At 38.7% G+C, this 16,892-nt stretch overlaps 1 protein-coding gene across 3 annotated transcripts in view; it reads right to left on the minus strand.

Moving 5' to 3' along the window:
- OTUD7B (OTU deubiquitinase 7B) overlaps nucleotides 1-16,892 on the minus strand; it is a 54,141-nt gene that overhangs the window by 26,587 nt on the left and 10,662 nt on the right. The window contains exon 1 of one of the 3 annotated variants that reach the window (XM_067035324.1): nucleotides 11,643-11,724. The exons of the other annotated variants lie outside the window; for them this stretch is intronic. The gene's annotated coding sequence lies outside the window, so the exon portion shown is untranslated. Of the gene's footprint in view, nucleotides 1-11,642; nucleotides 11,725-16,892 lie in introns of those variants that run through there. 3 annotated transcript variants of the gene reach the window in all.

A 16,892-nucleotide genomic window follows, 5' to 3' on the forward strand; every position in this document is an offset into this window, starting at 1 on the left:
TATACATTAGCTGGGTGACTTTGGTCAAATTACTTACAGGGTGTCAGTTGCTTCTTGTATATCCTAGACTTGGATTCAATGACTTCTAAGATCCTTCCCAGGTTTGAAAAATGAACTTCTTTAGTTCACTACAGCCTCAGAAACTATGATCCTTACATTCTCTTTTGGTCTGCATATTATCAATGTCTAATTTACTTCCATTTTAATATCACAACTGTCAGAAAAGACTACCATTACGTAAAGAACTTTCAGCCTAAGATACATCAAATTCAAAATGTTGTTATTAAACAACTTAGTTCCTCAGATAAAATACTTAAGAATTAAGTTCCTTCAAAATTCACAGATGAATAAGTGGTTTCCCTTTCCTCTAATACAGACAAGAATTCCTTCTTCAAGCCCACTTTAGTCACTGTCTTAGGTCCAGGGCATGGTAGCAGCCCAAATAACTTAAACACATGAATAATCCAAAACCAAGAGCACAGCTGCAAAATGAATTTCAACCTTCTCTCTTAAAAAAACATGCAAAGGAACTTGGTAAAGCCACTCTAATAACTAACTGAAAAGATGTGGGAAATATTAAAAAAAAAGTACACAAATAACAATCAACAAAAAGGTACTCAGCAGAAGAGAGGAGTTGATTAAGCCATAGGCTTATAGGCAATTTCCCAGCCAGCCAGAGGCTTTTGAGTGAGAGAAGCCAATGAAAACCATCAATGTCATGGCATAGTAGACCTCATATGCCAACATAGTAGGATATTCTTTTAAAAAAATATTTTTTAAAAATAATTTCCAAAAAAGAGAGAGAATTAATTATGAGTAAGTCATCTGAAAAATAAATAAATAAATAATTTCAAGGTCCAACATTATCTAGAATGACTTGCTCAAAAATTCGAAGCACTAAACCAAACTTCTTGGCAGCCCATTCTTATATTTGATGTCTCCAGGTGCATGCCATGGACTCCACCCTAACCCCACCCAACAGGTGAGGACTGCAGCTTCTGTTACATCACTACCAACACCTAGCTTGAGCTTCTTAAATTCCAAATGGGAATATCCAAGGCAATGACTAAGACTCACAGTCCTTGACTCTCAGCACACAGGAAGGAAAAAAAAGAAAACAAAACACTGGCTTTCAAACTTTCAAATGAAACAGAAGAGGTACTCAAATATTTGTTGATTGAATGGTGTTTAGACAAATCTAAACTGGAGTCAAAATCCTCCAACCTTCCAACGGGTGGGATTTTAGCGATTATGTAAACCAATGTCTGCTCCAATGCCAGAATCCTTCTATTACAACTCTGACAGATAAATCATCCAGTCTCTACATGAATACAAGCTCTGATGGAGACTCATTTCTTTGCCACAATGTCCATTTTATTGTTGGACAGCTCTAACTGTTAGAAAATGCTTTTTTAAACTAAATCACCAGCCCCCTCTCTCTCTCACATAATGGTCCTTGATCTCTTCTCTAGAACAATAATATCTACTCCCAGGAATGATGGAATTTTCATGGAAAAGGAATAGATAAAGCACTTCTTTCCATAAAAATTTGTTGTAGGTCAACACTGCAATGTTATCATAAGCCAGCCAGTGCCTTTTTTTTTCTTTTAAGAAATTCTTCCTTATATCAATACTTGCTTTTACCTGTATTCATTCATAAATGTTTATGCTGACCCTACAGTACAAACTCAACAAGTGGAATAAATGAAGTCATGTACCTTGTTCAAAATTCACTTCTGCTGCTATCTTTGCCTCTCATCCCTACTTCCACACTTCCATGCCCTCTTGAAGTGATGACAGCAATCAAGAACAAAAACCAGCAAGTTAATATTAAGTAAGCACTTTCAAAAACACTACCTTATTCATTAACAACAAAACCCCTAGCGCAGTCTTATTATTCCCAGTTTACAAGTAGAGAAAGGTATAAGGTTTGAAAAGTCAGGTGCGTTACCCAAAGTCTGAACCCAGATATTTTGAACTTCCTCTCTACTGTACCATGCTGCTTCCTTAGGGACTAAGTCATTACTGATTCCCAGAACTGCACTGATTCTTATCCATTCAATTCTTTCACCATAGGAAAGGGCTGTGCCTATCTCTCAGTGTTTATTAATGACTTAGACACCTGCCTTATATTTTCCTCAGTTCAAATCCTACCACCTTCCTGAGCAATTTCAACACCCACCTGCATAATCCATCCAACATTTCTGCCTTAGAGTTTCATAATCTCATCAAATGCAAAGATCTCCATCTCCACTTCAACAACTCAGTCCTGGACCCTGCCATGCCCTGAAACCATTCCACCTCTAAATCTTCAACTCCCAACATCTTACTCTGGCTACAACCTCATCTCCCTCCAGCTTTTCCTTACTACTAAACCTGCTATCTCACCTCAAGACATCCTCACCTCAGACTAAGACATCCAATTCCTTAACCACCTTATTCATTGATTCAGCAAAAATTCATGGAGTGCCTACTCTGTGTCAGGCACTATGGTCAGGGCTAGGAACACAACCATGAACTAGACATAATCTCTATCCTCACAAAGCTTCCAGTATGGGGGGAAAAAAACCATAAAATTTCACAATTATAATCAAAATAGGGAAAAATATTGGGGGGAGGGGTGTTATAGCCTATAGGGAGTCAGGAAAAGCTTTCCCAAGAAAGTGACATTACACCTAAGAACTGACAAACGAGTAGGCATTGGAGACAAACTAAGAAAGAAAGAATGCTCTTAGCAGAGGAAACACATATCAGTGTTCTGTGGCAAGGAGGAACACAGAAGTGAAAATGGTGCAAAATGAGGATGAAGAAAGGGCCTAGTGGACCCTAATGAAGATTGAGATTTTTATCCTAAAAGTAATGAGAAGGCTTTGAAGGGCTGTAGGCAGGGATAGGACATGATCAGATTTAAATCATTAAAAGATCACCCTGGTTGCAGTGGGAAGAATAGTTTGTAGGGAACACAAGTGGATTTAGGGAGACTTGTTTAGAAAACTACTGGAAAAGAGATGATGGTGAGCTAGACTAGGATGAGAGCGGAGAAGACTGAGAAAAATAGATAGATTTCACTTTGTTCCTTCTTACCGACCTGAACATAAACACAATGAGTGATGACTTTATTTTCCTGTAAAAACCTAACCTTATCCTTCCATTTCATTGGCCCAACCTGGATGGACCCCACATTCAACTTCTCTGCTACTAAATAGGGCTACTGCACAAGACAATATCACATAATACTACAGAGCAACGTGACTACAGATATATGGTGTTCCATCTCATTCCTTTCAATGAATCACTGCAGTCTTTTGCTTGACCTTGGTACCTAACCAGTCTTCTCAGCTACTACCCCCACTCCTTTGCCATTCTCCCTGAGCCTCCCACCAAAACCTTACTACCTCCCTTACTCCTGGTAGATGACCTGCTCTCTGACTTCCCAGAAAAAATAATGAAACGAAGCAAGAGGAGTTCCTTCAGGTTTCCTCCTCTGCCCTACCTGCCGGCTGCTATTCTCTTCTTCCCTGCAAAACTCCTTAAATTAGACTACAGTCACTGATGCTACTTTCTTACCTTATGGTCAGTCCTCAACCTACTAAAATGGGCTTCTATAGAAAGACAATGGCACCACTGTCTTACAGATGATCATCACCATCCTCCTTACTGCTTATCTAAAGTATCTCTTTGTAGGGACTTCTCTGGTGGTGCAGTGGTACTCAAGCCCTAGTCCAGGAAGATCCCACATGCCATGAAGCAACTAAGCCCATGTGCCACAACAACTGAGCCTGCGCTCTAGAGCTCATGAGCCACAACTACTGAGCCCATGCTCTAGAGCCCGCAAGCCACAACTACTGAGTCCGTGTGCTGCAACTACTGAAGCCCCTGCGCCTAGAGCCCATGCTCCACAACAAGAGAAGCCACCACAATGAGAAGCCCACACACCGCAACGAAGAGTAGCCCCCGCTCAACGCAACTAGAGAAAGGCTGTGCGCAGCAACAAAGACCCAACACAGCCAAAAATTAATTAATTAATTAACTAATTTTTAAAAGTGCATTCGCAGTCCCCAACTCTTTCCAACTCACCCAGGAATCCCACAGGCACTTCAAGCTCAGCACATAAAAACATGAGCCCATTCTCTATCTCTGCCCCCACCCTTTCAAGCTATTCTTCTTCTGGTATTGCCTATTCTAGCAACTGGTACCACCATCCCTCCTATCACTCAAGTCACAAGCCTGGGAACCACCCTGGATTTCTCTTGTGCCTTTTCCTCACTTACAAGTAGTCCTTTACTAAGGTTTACTAATTCTAACCTTAAAAAATTCTCAAATCCATCCAACACCTTCAGATATTCATAACCTGGACCCCAGTAAGTAGCTTCCTAATTTCTCCCTCTTCCACTCTCCAGCCACTTTTCACAGTGGTTGCTTGTAGAGGCTGATCAATCTAAAATACAAATATGATATATTATATCCCACTGCTCTGAATTCTTTATTGGATCCTCAGTGACTAAAGCTTAATATCCAAATTCCTATACATGACAAACGAGGCCCTTCATGATCTAGCTCTACCTAACCCTCCAGCCTTATCTACCTCCCATCATTCCCCTCCTTGTACTGGTAGTTCCCCAAGCATATACCACGTGCTTCACATTTCAGTTCCTTTGTGAATGTTGTTCCCTCTGCCTGGAATGACTCCTGGCCTAGCAGGTGAATTCTTATTTTTTCTTTAGGGCTAACTTAAGTACTACCTCATCTGCAAAACCTTCCCTGGCTTCTCAAGTTAAAGTGCCTGCTTCCTCCTTGGTGTTACATCTTGTACTCTACCTCTATCATATTCTTTATCACACTGCACAGTATTTGTGTTTATTTACATGTCTGTCTCCCCACTAAACCATGAGCAATTTGAGGGCAGAAATCTTGTCTTGTTCATCCTGTATTCCTAGCATCCAAGCACCTGGTAGGTACTCAATTTTTGTTCAGATGAACTGAATTCTACTCATACAGTATCCCACTACACACACAAAAAAAACCCAGTATTGTCGATAATCAGATAATCAGTGTTGTAAACAGGCAAGTCATCTCAAAGTGTTTACAGTGTTGTAAATGCTGCTCATCTCAAATACATTTGCTTAAGATTGTAATATGATCTTATTTGCAACAGATTTCTCTCCCTAAACGTTTAGCTCAGACTAATATTAAAACCAGTCTGCATGATGTGAGTGCCCCACTACTTAGTAACAGAGAAAAGTGACTTAAAATTAAATACCGACTGTAGATAATACAGCTATGTTAAAATGCGTGAGAAACTACTGACCCTACATTCTCTCATCTACGACATCCCCCAAAGAGTCCACATTCTCACACTATACCCACTCTCCTGGTCCCACTGATGCATTACAGCTGTGTCCGAGTACTCTCCAACTCCTCCCCAAACTCACTAGAAAACCACAACATCCAAGACTGTCAAGAATTTTCAAAGGTCAGCAACTCCTCCACGTCTATGATGTCAGTCCCAAGGAATCCAGACAGGGAGAAAGAGAAGGGACAGAAACCCTTAGACTTTCACACAATTCTTGACTAGGTGGGCGGGAGAGATGAAAGACTGTCTTGGCAGATTGCTTTTAGTTAATATACATCCTTCTGAGTGAAAGAAACAGAATATAACCTTCTTAGAAAAAAAAAAGAATTGGCCGAGTTCTATACTAAAGAGACCTATATATCACTAAATGTTATAAACCAGAGGTAATAAGATGGGTCTAAATGGAAGAAAAGAAGGAAAAGGAAGTAATATGTGTTAAAGTTTTAGACACTGTTTTCATTTAAACTTCCAAACAACTCTTATAGAGGTGTGTCTGTATTGTTAACTCCATACTATAGATGGAGATGCTAAAGCTCACAAAGGTTAGATAATCTACCCAAGGTTATACAGTTTGAAAAAGTGGTAGAACCAGAATCTTTATGAGTCCAGCCAATCTGACTCCCAAGACCAGACACTTGCACTAAGTCACACTTAGTCCAGGGAGGAGGATTGAGGAAACACAGGCAGTCCACCATCTGAAAGTCCACCCTCACTGCTTCAACTCCTTTCAACTCCACCTGGAGAGAGAGAATAGGCTCTGGATTCAGGCAGATCTAGGTTCAAATACCTGATCTACTACTAACAGTGGTGCAATCATGGGCAAGTAATATGACTGTTTTGTGCCTCTGTTCCTTCATGTTAAATTGGGGGAAATACCTACACTTCAGACCTCTTGTTAGGATTAAATAACTTAAGATATGAAAAGCCTTTAGGGCAGTGCCTAGCACACAGTAAGTTCTCAAAAAATGTCAGTTGCTTTCTTGCCTAATTCCCTCCCACAAGCTCTGCCTCACTCCACTGTATGCCCGACACAGCCTCTGTATCTCTCCTTCAGAAGCTCCCCCTACTTCTCCAAACAAATCCTCCAGTCCTACAACTGTTTCCAAGGCACAGTCTTAACACATACACACTGTACATGCTCTATCACTCCCATTCCAGTGTCTTTCAACTCCTCAAGTCCTCAAGAAAACATCGTAAAGGGAACTCCCTTAGTTGCATCTTCTACCAAATGGTCCCTCAAAAAAAAGAGCAAAAGAAAAATGTCTGTCCTCTCCCAGAGGTACAGACATGGCTAAATAGCTCCTTCATCCCCAAATCTCCAGGAACAGCAATTTCACACATATTGACCAAAATTCTAATGCCTTAATCTACCAGCCCTATCTCCCCACCTTACTACTCTCCTCATTCCAGATTCAAAGACTCTACAATATTCACCTAATCTCATGCACAATGTCTATTTTTTTGGATTATTGGAAGGAATAATCCTACTCACCCTGCACAATTCTGAGATGTTTTCTACCTCCACTACAGTGTATACTTGGGGAATGTCTATTTTCTCCCCAAAAAACAAACTTAAGAGAAAAAAAACTTAACCCGATCATATAATTTACCACTCCCAAAACAATGCTATTGTGTATACACACCAGTAAGGACTCAAGAATTGGCCCCTGGACTTTATCACTACAACTGGTATGTGTATGAGTCAGAACAAGATTTAACTATTTCTTTTCAAAAGTTTCTAGTTTTTATCGGGCCACAAACAGCAAAATAAATTTCTAAGAGACAAATCCCATAAATAGCCAAATGCTAATATACAAATGAGACAGAAGTTCACAGAGAACTCCTTATGAACTGGTATTTGTCTTTTCAGTGCTACTGATAAAAGGCTCCCTGGATTACAGTTATTTGGGAAATTTAATAATTTGGAAGGCTTGTACAATGGAAGAGATCTTTGGAAAAATAAGGGCAGAGACAGTCACATAGAAAGTCTATTATTATAATATTGGCACAAGAGTAACTTGAATAGAAACAGAAACCATGTTAATGTTTATTTTTTTTAGATCCAGACCAGTATGTCTATTTGCCACACACAATGAAGTTTTTCTTTTTCCTTTCAGCTAAGGTCAAGGATAGCCCAAGGTTTGATTCTCAATAAGTTCAATTTTTAAAAGAATAGCCTGTAAAAACAAAAGTTCTACTGAGCCCTTAAAAATAGGACTTCCCTGGTGGCGCAGTGGTTAAGAATCTGCCTGCCAGTGCAGGGGACATGGGTTCAAGCCAGGTCCAGGAAGATCCCACATGCTGCAGAGCAACTGAGCTGGTGTGCCATAACTACTGAGCCTGCGCTCTAGAGCCCACGAGCCACAACTACTGAGCCCGCATGCCACAACTACTGAAGCCTGTGCACCTAGAGCACATGCTCCTCAACAAGAAAAGCCACCGCAATGAGAAGCCCGTGCACCACAACAAAGAGTAGCCCCGGCTCGCTGCAACTAGAGAAAGCCCGCGCGCAGCAACGAAGACCCAATGCAGCCCAAAATAAAAAATATATAAATACATAAATTTATAAAAAACAATATTCTCATTACTGAACTTTTGACATGGGAGGAAAATAAATACTACAAATCAACAGAGGCTAGTCTAATAGCAAAACACATTATTTCTCTAGAATCAACCCTCAAATATTCAGTAGCTGACAACCTTCTCTCCCCTTTCTTGATTCCTAACTACTGGTCATTTCACTGTCAATTACAGAACTCCATTCAAGGGAAGAAACAGCAGAAGGGAAAAAAATTCCAATTACTGTCCTATCTGAGATTAGTTATCCACAGGAAATTAATTCACTTTGTAAATTCCTTCTGATAAATTAACTTCCTTCAGCATACAACTACTAATTTTTATAAAAGCCTCAATTAGAAAATGAAATTTGCCTTTTATAAAATGATATAATTCAGTTCAAAGAAAGACACTTTTTATTACTATTATTATTTTTTTAAATTCTCCACCTGCAAGTTCCACTGTTCCATCTTTCCTGGCTATATCTAAACCTCATTTGAACTCCCATAGGTACAATATGTGAAAAATTCACTGGCACTTGCTGTTACCATATACTGCCTTACCATATTAGTTGGCCTTCCAGATACTTATCTCAACAATGTGACTAACAGTCATTTATTCAAAATTTACCAAGCCGGCTCCACCACAGCCTGGGGATACAAATGAAGAAGAGAAGCCAGAGTCCTACCTTCAAGGCACTCCAGTCTGGTGTGAGAAATCTAAACACGTTTTTAGTGCCCAGTGGGGTAGGAAGAGGTATTAGGAGCAACTAGGTTACCTTGATGGGTTAGGGAAGTTTCTCAAACTTAGTCTTTAGGATGTGTAAGGCTGGAGGACAAGATACATTCTAGGTAGAATTAAGATCCTTGATCTTGGCACCTTTCTTTTATACTTTTAAAAATTTTAAATAGGCCTAACAAACTGCTTGGCACATAGTAGATGCCCAACAAATATTTGTGGTTCTAAATTATTCATGGTAGTCCATGTGTGTGGTTAACTAAGAGCTCATCTATACCTAAAATAAGCTGGTGAATATTTATGGGTTTCAAATGTCACCATTCACCCCATAGATATGTAAAATAAAAGTCTATATGAACAAATACATTTGTACAGCTTTCTGTTCACTAAGAATAGCTTCTCTTTCGCTGTAATTTTTTGTTTTTAAAGCACTTTCACAAAGATGGCCTCATTTAATAACAATTTAAAAAATTATATACCCTTTGAGATTTTTAATCCCCTCTTTTCTGATGGAAAACACACACACAGAAAGAAGCTTACAAAGCTTGAGTGATACCCAGATAGCAAGGAGCTTGGACCTACATATTCTGAATTTGAATACAGGGTTCATATCAGTTCTCCAGGAATTTATACCAAAATGAAATCAGTCTAGCCATGCAAAGTCCACAAGCTGAAGAACTCTTTAATACTTTGCTTTTATAACTACTATCCACATTCACCCACACTGTGTTCTAGCCACCACCACCCTCCACATCCCCCACCAATCCTGCCAACACACACCTATTTCTATTTCCAGGTTAGAGTTAAGAAGCAGAAACTCCAACCCAGGGTATCCTGAGCATTATTTGGGTCTCTTTCATTTGTATAGGTTGTACCTTTTGTGATAATAATTTCTCTTTTAAAAGCAAGCAAGCCTCTGGTGGCACAGTGGTTAAAAATACATCTGCCAATGAAGGGGACACAGGTTCGATCCCTGATCCAGGAAGAATCCACATGCCACAGGGCAACTAAGCCCGTGCGCCACAACTACTGAAGCCCACGTGCCTAGAGCCCATGCTCCACAACAAGAGAAGCCACAGCAATAAGAAGTCCGTGCAACGCAACGAAGAGTAGCCCCTGCTCCGCACAACTAGAGAAAGCCTGCGCACAGCAACAAAGACCCAATGCAGCCAAAAATAAATAAATAAATAATTTTTTTTTTTTTTTAAAAGCAAGCAAGCCTCATATTTATGCACGTAAAATTAGTTACAAGCATATAATACAATCTGACAAGTCTGGTCTACCTGGGAATATAGGTTATACACTTCTAATATTTACATAATTAACATTTCACTTTCAGGTCTTACATGGAACAAGGCTGGTGGTAAGGTACAGAAAGTCAGTCTATTTTCCTTGTTTGGCACTCTAGAATTATGGACTTTAGAACTGGGATATCAGAGATCATTTCATTCCATACCCTCAAGTTACAGATAAGAACACTGAGAACTAGGTGAGTGAGATTAAGTGACTTGCTGAAAGTCACACAGCTAACTAGCGAGAAAACTGTGTGTAGAACATAAATCTGTTAACTCCCATTCCAGAAATTTTCACTTGACTTCATATATATTGATAACTTTCAATTCTCCACGTAATCTGCACTGTGGATTGATATATGAAAACATCTTTTCTTCCTGCCACCCAGATAAATCTCTTACTTCTACAGATGTATATCAAAGAAAAAAATGTGTACCTGAGAAAGTTAATCACTTAAGCAAACCATATTGGAGATGGGAAATCATCTATAAAGGAAATCATGAAAACATGCTCAAATCATCATTTTTGTTTTGATCGTCACCACTAAAAATATAAATTGGATTTGAAAATACTGTATTATTCTAGCCTTATATCCCTAAGGTCTGAAGTTCTGTAAAATTTAAGTTTTATAAAATTATAAAATTATGTATGACATAGGGAGAGATTTTTTTTTCTTTTCTATTGATAGTTTGAAGCTATAATACACTTCTCATATGTTAAGAAATCACAGCAATAACTAAATTTTGAACAGAATAAAACATAAAAACCAAGAGAGAAAGCACCAACCTTTAACACATTACTTCTCCTTGTCCCCAAATGTAAAATGCCTGGAAGCATCAAAGCAATCACTTTCCGCACATTCACATTTATTCACGTTTATTTGCAGAAAAGCTACATTTTTTCTTCCTCTTAGGAAGGGCCACCATCAGCACAGCAGCACAGAAGTCATGCAATTCTCCTTATGAAAACTTTAACCTCCTGACTCAATCATTCAATAAGCACTTATTAAGGACCCGCTCAGTGCCAGGCAGTCTGCTAAGCAGAGGGGACACATCATGCATCAACTAATAAGGCATTACCCCTGCTTTCTAGAAGTTCATCTAATGGGCTGGTTCCAGAGAAAACCCTAAGATCGGTATCAGCTAACTTCCTTTATTCAACAAAGATTTACTGAGTGCCAGGCACTAGAGACAGAAAAGGATAGCAAGGAAATTTTTAAAAGTAAGAGGTCTGGGCTTCCCTGGTGGCGCAGTAGTTGAGAGTCCGCCTGCCGATGCAGGGGACACGGGTTCGTGCCCCGGTCCAGGAAGATCCCACATGCCGCGGAGCGGCTGGGCCCGAGAGCCATGGCCGCTGAGCCTGTGCGTCCGGAGCCTGTGCTCCGCAACGGGAGAGGCCACAACAGTGAGAGGCCCGCATACCACCAAAATAATAATAATAATAATAAGTAAGAGGTCTTTTCAAAATTTACTGAACAAGTTGCTCTTTTGGATTATAAAATCACATGTTCTTCTCTAAGAACAGCAATCATCAGAAGTTGACTGTAAAGGCTTTTAATGATAACACCTAACCAAGTATTTTGGTCAAAGGCACTGTTTCCTCAATCTTTCTACACTGGGAGGCCAGGCACATACTATCCTGGACCAACATAATTTTGTTATTTATTATAAGATCCATAATATAGGAATGTGGTTGATCTTACCAATAAACTGGGATGAGTTGTTTCCTATGTAGACAGATTTTTCCAGTAAAATGTACTATAAGCCTCTAAGGTCAAACAGATGATAAATCCTGTTAAATTTTCTTGCCACCACAGAGCACATCAAAGCAGTCAGTATAGGTAACCCTTCATGAAGACAGCACCAGGCCAAGTTTTCAGGGTGTCAGGTCTCTGCTTTTACTTCTCCCTTCCACAAAAACTACAAAAAGTATCAATTAGTACACAAATCATCTGGCAAATATCCCACTGTCCTCTGAATTCTTCACCTTGAAATTAATACAGGAAACCAACCCCTGTAAAAATGAATCCCATTCCATTAATATTTTTAATGTTATTATTAGTAATGATGGTGGTGGTGATAGCAACCACTAGCTTTGTGGTTCACAAAACACTTTCAAATATATTATCTTATTTACTAAAAAAAATGGAGAGGGGATAAAAGGAAACACCATAGGCAACTATCTCAAATATCAAAAATCAAACCCAATTTAACTGGAATTGAAAAGCAAGCATTTTTAATTCTACCAAAGAGTCAAGAAGTTATTTCTATCAAAAAAGCAAAGGGTTGACTCTAGCAAAGCAAAATCACAAATACCCCCTTAAATGCTAGGCCTAACTGATTCAATGTATAAATGTTAAGTCTCAGGAAGAATCTGATATTATAAATCTTTGTTTCCCAAATGCTTTACCCACAGTTAAAGGCTCAACAAATACTCTTCTAAAGAAGGAACAGTTAATGATGAGGAAGCTGCCCTAGGAAGACAAAGTGACAATATTCAGCATTCAAGTATCTTTTTAAGATTTAACTAACGTTTATTGTGCACCAAATCAAGTATCAAGCGCTAGGCGAGACACACCCACATAAATCATCACATTAACCTCATGAGCCATGCCCAGATATTCCTGGAATCCAAATACTAAATTGACTGGGTCTCCAATACTAAATAGTTTTGACACTTACAACCTTGATCCCACCTTATTAATCCCTAGAATTCAACTCCTACTGGAATTTAGCTCATCACTCTCACAGACTTAAGCATCTTTTAATGCTTTCTGCTAGGTAATGCTCCTGAAAAAACTCCCTGTGCCTGTTTTTAAGTTCCTAACTCCAGAATACCACTCATTCCAGATATGGCACACGGTGATAATGGCCATAATCTAACAAGTATTCTCTTGGATCACATCTGCTAAAGAATAAACCTAAAATGCTAACAAAACTGGATTTCAGCTGGGCAGAAGACATTGAATATTAACAGTCTTCTCAACCTCGAGACTATTTTCTAGTCCTCTGAATACAGAAAGTCTTCTTTCTCTATTTGAATGAACTGTGGAAAGCAAGTGTGACCCAAGACTCGCATACTCATCAGAAAGAACCAAGGAAAAAAGAAAAAAATATTCCAACTGGCATGACCACATCACAAGGTTAACAACACATTACTCATCATTGTGCTACAAGAAAGAACTTGCAAGCGGGCAATGAAGTCAAGGAAACAAACAAAACTCTCCCAGTGTTCAAAGCACAAACACATCTAAATGCCAAAGCAGGTATCACTGTCCAGTTCATGCCCAGGTATGAGTGGGTTCAGAGAGAGTGGGTAGAGGGGAGGGGAAGAAAGGAAAAGCATTACTGTGCAGGTGTGCTTGCCAGCACCAAGGCAGATTTCTTTCTCAGATTCATCAAGAGCCTTTTTAAAAAGAAATACTGGGGGAACCCACCTATTTTTATAGCTTGATTTGTGCAATTACAGAGAACAGGTAGTATATGTAAACAGCAGCATACTGTATTGATAATAATTGTTGCAGACATTCCCTTTGGAATCCATCAGTTCTATACCTAAATCCTACCTCTGCCACTTTCTTGCTATGTGACTTCGGGCAAGTTATTTAACTTCTCTGTGCCTTAGCAGGGACCTCATCTGATATTCACTGTGATATCCCTCAGCACCTTAAACAGCGCCTAAATATTCTGGTGAATTAATATTTTATTAACATAGTAATAAATACTTTGGATGAATTACCTGCAAGCAGGTATAAGAATATCTACCTAACTTACGGAATTGTTATCAGTATTAAATGAGGTGATTATATAAAACACTTAGTATAACTCAGGGTAGGGTCTTCACTATTAAATAACAAAGTTTTCTTCCCTTTATTCCCCAGGCAGGTCACAAGTTATAAAAGAAGAGTCATGGCAAGGATTAAAAAATGGAATAAGAATTGTAGAAGCCAAACATTGGAATATGTTGACTACAAGAGAGCTAACATAAAATCCAGGAATATTTAATCTTGGCTGATGAAATTACTTAACAGTGCCAGACCCTTATAGTAGATACATAGTGTTAGCTGATCCAGAAAATGCTATTTTGCATCTGCAGGTATCTGTTACCAGATAGATAAAAGCCTGGTAGAAAGGAAAAGAAAAGAAAAGGAAAGGAAAGGAAAGGAAAAAAAGGGAGTAAGAAGGAGTCACATCTTAAATATACCTGACTACATATTTAAAAACAAAACATAAAGGACTCTTCAGAAGGCCATTCAATTCTCTAAAAACACACCATTAGCAAAAATACCCTATTGATTCACAGTATTTACTGCCCTTTTTAGGTAATAAGATCTGTGTAAGGAAACTGTTCATAACTGCTGACAGGGTAAATAAGCTTGAAAGATTTGGGCCCAAAACTCTCCTCCTCCAAAAAGACCAATGTGGCCTTTGAGGCTACTTCACCTATAGTTTGTAACCAAAGCAACCTAACTACATGCAGGGGGAAGGACTATTTTATCTTGAAAATTGGGGGTCAGAGAATATATGCAATTAAATCCAAAATCTGAAAGAATCTTTTTCCTTGACTGTGAAGAAGTGAAACTCAGAAGAAGACAGCTCTAAGAAACCTAGATCACTGTTACATTATGAGCCTGACAGAGGTATACACATTTAGCACCTAAATATAAGGAAAATCTATGCAGAACTGAAAAAGCTTGTGGTTAAACCTCATCATAATGTGGTCTTCAACTTCCCATTTCACTTCCAGGCATTTGCTCTGTGTTTTTAACCACCTGACCCACCTCCTCGTAAGCTGTATGATTTTAATAGAAAGAGCACTGAACAGTCAAAAGAATGGGCTCTACACCAAGTTCCACTACTTACGAGGCATGCACACCAGCCACTTAAACTCTTTGTATTCAGTATTATCTGAGTGTTGGGCTAGACTCAGTGCTTGCTTCCACCAGGATATCCCTTTGGAGAGTAGATCAGAAACCAACCAAACCCAGCTCCCCTACTGTTATAACCCAGAAAAAAAAAAACCATGAGCATTGTTCTTATCTATCCCTTTCCCATAAAAGCAGTTACCAAATTCTATTTAGTTTTCTTCAAATCACTTGAATCTCTCCCCTTTCTCCATTCCCATCACCCCTGTAGAGACTCTTTTGTAACAGTCCTCTGACTGCTCTCTCTTCCTCCATTTCACACCACATGGCTGAATCAATTTTCCTAAAATACTAATTTATATATACAGTTCCCTGCTCAGGAATTTTTCACTGTAAGGATAAACCAAACTCCTCAGCCTAAGATTTAAGGCCCTCTCCAATTTACCTAACTCTCCAACTTTATTAATCTCGTTGCTTTCCTAGGTGAAACACTATGTCTACTTGTTCTGCCCCCCAAGCAAGATGGGCTCAGCTCAAAGTTCTCATACTTTGAATGTTTCCCCTCTATAATTACCCAGTGTTCTCTCTTCTCTAAGGCCTAGATTATCCTGAGGGTAAAAATTTTCCCTACCTACTCCCTCTAAACTTCTGTATAACTCTATATAACGGTACCCCTCACTTGACATGTAATGCCCATGATTTTGTATTACTATTTATCTTTTTTTGCAAACATTCAGTCTTCATAACTTACTAAGTTCTTGATGACTTTAACTCTTTCTATACCCGAGGCCTAACTTTTCAGAGGGCAGATATCTAACAAAATGTTTCTTGTTGAGGGTAACTACCTTGAACAAGTCATTTAAATATTCTGGGCCTCATTTTCCTCACCCAGACAATGATGACAATATGTAAATTTCCTTTCCATTCTAAAATGCTATGTGAGATTATACATAATACTACATAGTCTATATTTCTTTTTTTCTAAATATGTGTGTGTAAATATATAACACCATGTCCTATTTTAACCCAGAATATAAATTCCCAAGGGGTCAAATCTCCTACTACTTGTTTAGTTTTTTTACTGGGTAACACTTCCTTGGCATCTCCTTAGAGCATCTTGTCCAAATTCCAGTACACAGCAGGTGTTCAGCAGAAAGGAATTTATAGTCTCAACCAGACAGCAAACATCAAGGGAAATCTGTGTAGATGATTTTTTTCAATCTTAATTTCCATAATGAACTAGTATATTACCCAAAATTACAAAGATGATGTGAGAGAGAAGGAACTTAATATTAAAATGAGAGATCACCTTGTGTCAAATAGCTAGGAATTTATTTTAGGCATCCAAAGAAACTAGGATGCAGCAAATCTTAAGTCTAACTCTCAAATTCTATTTTCAGAATTCTGAGGAGTGTGTGAAGTCTCTATCCCTAGACAGTAAACAGGGACCAAGTATTCTTCATATCAGATAATCTTGTCCTTAGTACTGATGGAAAATTTCAGAAAATGAAGAGTCCAAACACTCAGCCAGGTGAGCTCCTAGTTCAAAGAAGATGAAAGCAAACACTCACAAAGGAACTCATTAGAGCAGGAAAGTTTTTAAATGAGAGCATGCTATCCAAAATATTTTTGTTAGTAGCATTATATTTTCCCATTGTCTTGCCTCCATTCCTCACTTGGGACTATCTTCATGTAAAGATCAAGACTTACTCATTCTAAATCCTCACAGGAATTCTTTTCTTTTCCTTTGAAGTCAGTTATTAATGATTCAAAAGGCACTAGCAGACCAACTCATTTAAAATGACCTAACTTTTCAAAGAATTATTTTAGAACACAAAGCTGATACTTTCAAAGCTGACGTTTATATATGATGTTTTCCAAGTAGGTATGTGGCCTGGATACAACTTTGATATAGTTTAGGTACAAGGTTTATAAAGAATTCTAAGCGGTTTTGAACGATGAGAGGAAACAGAACCTCTTTAAATTTTTATACATATCCCTTTTTCCCATTTCTGTTCCTCAATCCTATTCTATAATATCTGCTAACTCTCGCTCTCTACTCTGTTTCTTTGCTCTTTCCCCTGACTT

Source organism: Kogia breviceps, chromosome 1, assembly GCF_026419965.1.
Source record: "Kogia breviceps isolate mKogBre1 chromosome 1, mKogBre1 haplotype 1, whole genome shotgun sequence".
In the NCBI taxonomy this organism is placed as follows: Eukaryota; Metazoa; Chordata; class Mammalia; order Artiodactyla; family Physeteridae; genus Kogia; species Kogia breviceps.